The sequence below is a fragment of the Agrilus planipennis genome, unplaced genomic scaffold, assembly GCF_000699045.2.
Source record: "Agrilus planipennis isolate EAB-ADULT unplaced genomic scaffold, Apla_2.0 scaffold39, whole genome shotgun sequence".
NCBI lineage: Eukaryota > Metazoa > Arthropoda > Insecta > Coleoptera > Buprestidae > Agrilus > Agrilus planipennis.
Genome location: NW_020439074.1, coordinates 29488 through 32208, shown reverse-complemented (window position 1 = coordinate 32208; position 2721 = coordinate 29488). Strand labels below are relative to the sequence as shown.

Here is a 2721-nt window from a genome sequence, read left to right as displayed (position 1 = left end):
GGTATCAGTTGTACTTTTAATTAAATTAGAATGAGATACAATTTTTAAATATTAATGGAAAATATTTTTGAAAGAAATCTTATTAAAAGTTAAACGGAACAAAACTATTAATCTTTTATGGTAATAAATACAATCTGATCCATAATTGTATACGCCAACAGAAGAAAGAATGAATGTCATAAAATTTAAATTAGTTACGTTGTAATAGGATTAAAAATTGTGGATTTTTTTACTTATAAGTCGACAGGATCAAAATGATATTTTCATTTCAAGGATTAAAACATTAAAACATATGATATTCCAAATATTTTCACAATGCAACTTTTGATAGATAATTACCCACTCTGTGGGCCTAGTGGTAGAAACATACCCTTCGGCTAGGGTTGCCAACTTTATTATTTAGATTTTTAGGACGAGGAGAATAAGAATGCAGGACACTGAAGAGAAATTTAGGACGAACATATATTGACTATGGTAATTAATTGATAATGTAGGAGATATTGATAGTAAAGACACACAGGGAGTGCTACTTGAAAGTAGAGAGGACGCGGAAGTCCTGTATTGTGCGACAACATTATTGATATAACCCCGAATTCTAAGAGCACAACAATATCTATTTTTATTTATAAAACATACAAAAATGCTATGTTAAGCGCAATTAGAAGCGTTGAATTGTCCATGCTTTTACTCTGTAATACACAAATTCAGGACTACGCGTCCTGCAGACGAACCTAATAGGACTCATATTAGCACGAATGTACGACAACGTGCTTCGAATGCAGGACGGTTGGTGACCCTACTTTCGGCATAATTTAAATATTTAAATCATTTCTTTTTTGCTAAATTAACATATATGTTTATATTATATTATATCGATCATACATAGTAGCTTTACATTTGTATACTACCCATATTACATCGTAACGTTGAATGTAATCGTAAAATTATGGGTTTTTAGTCGATTCAATTTTCTGAGTAAATTACTGATCAAAATAAACGAAAAAAATAATTAACATCGCGATTAACGTTTGTAAAATACAGAGAAAGATATCGATTTACGTACAAATACGGCTGGCATTTAACATAACATTTATGTATTTGCTTGTATGTGAGAGAATCTCTTATGCGGTTGGTTCATGGTCAGCTACTTATAAATGAAGCATTGAAGTATTATAGATTGTTGGTTGATATTTTGGATTTTCCATCAATTGCCATACAAAACAAACTCGTTAGTGTCATCGGAAGTCAGTCGTCGGTACGCGTACGGTTCGAGAAGTGCTACCGAACGTTTCGTATTTTACATTGTTTTTAATAAAATGACGGCCAATATGATGATTAAGGGTAAGTTGCAATCAACAAAAATTTACAATACAAAAAATGTATGCAAAATAATATCGAACTTTTGCAATGTTTTCGCCGATTTTATTTACGTTTAGGGGATTCCCAAACTTTGAAAATTGTTAAATTAATTCAAGTGAACTTTGTATGCTACCTTCAAAGATATCTTCAAAATCCTCTAAGAAAGCAACATTTTGTTATCATATCGTTACCTATATGGGAGCCGCGCTTCTTACTTTAAAAATGTTTTTACTTACGCTCTTTTCATAAGTTATTGTTATCGAGTTAATTCGATTTAATTTTATTTTAACTATCTGGTTTAAAAACCTTTTACGTATTTTAAAGGTCTACACCTTGTTTTGTTTTACATTATTCTATTAATGTAAATGAAGAAGTTTTTTTTATCACAAGAAAAGTAGGTAGTTAAAAACACTATCAAGTACCTGTTTTATAATAATAAAAAAAATTAATCTAGGTTTCGGGAGAACAATTTCGTCGAACAAATCTTTCTTATATTAAAACCCACTTGCCCTGTGCTTGTTTTTCTTTCTTTAAACTTGATAACCTTAACATATTTTCGTTTTTCGGTAGAATCGCGTATTTAGATTATTTAATATTTAATTTGTAAACAAATTTTAAATATTTTGATAAGTAATTATTAACACGAGCTGCTGTTTCTAACCGGATTAATACACAAATTCTATTTTATTAAGAAAAAAATTTAGTAGTAGTACTTCAATATGAAAAGTTAAAAAAAATATAGTTTTATGAGGCTTAAGAAGAATTTTTTTAATGTTTATATACGACATAGAGATACTGGATACTTAAAAGCACCTCTACTTTAGAAAGTCAAATTTAATACGAGTCAAAACATGAAAGTCCAATAGAGAAAAATTAATGGCGCTGGACATATCAAATGTTAATAACTAGAAAAATATTTAATTAATTATTTTAGGCTATCATGATACTGATATCATCATCATATTGATTTTTTCGATTTTCAGTTGTGTGAATTTTATTTTATTTACACGAAAAGATACATAGTGAAACAAGAAAAGTACATGCTGTCTGTAAAAATACTTTCATGTTTTCCTTGAATATACAACGAGCGAGACAGTGAGCACAGTGCTCTCAAAATTTATTAATTAAATAAATACCTAGGTATATGTCGTCATACATTTATTGTATATCTATTAGTATTAGGAACATGTACGCATAATTACGTTAATTACAATTTAAGTTAGATTCCTGACTTTTACTTTTAAATTATATTGTTGTTTTCCAGGGTGATCATCAAATAATTAAACAAATGTTATTTGTTGCGTTTCGGTTTATTCAACCACCTTCAGACTTTTAATGTGTTGCTGCTTGTAGACAGATATT

General features: G+C 29.1%; 1 long non-coding RNA gene across 2 annotated transcripts in view; it reads left to right on the top strand.

The window, feature by feature from the left end:
• The window catches only part of LOC108745071, a 19342-nt gene extending 17079 nt beyond the window's left edge, over nucleotides 1–2263 (top strand). The window contains exon 3 of one of the 2 annotated variants that reach the window (XR_001939047.2): nucleotides 1169–2263. This is a non-coding gene — a long non-coding RNA (uncharacterized LOC108745071). The remainder of the gene's footprint in view (nucleotides 1–1168) is intronic. The other variant, XR_001939046.2, reaches the window with a different exon arrangement.
• Nucleotides 2264–2721: the final 458 nt, after the last annotated feature.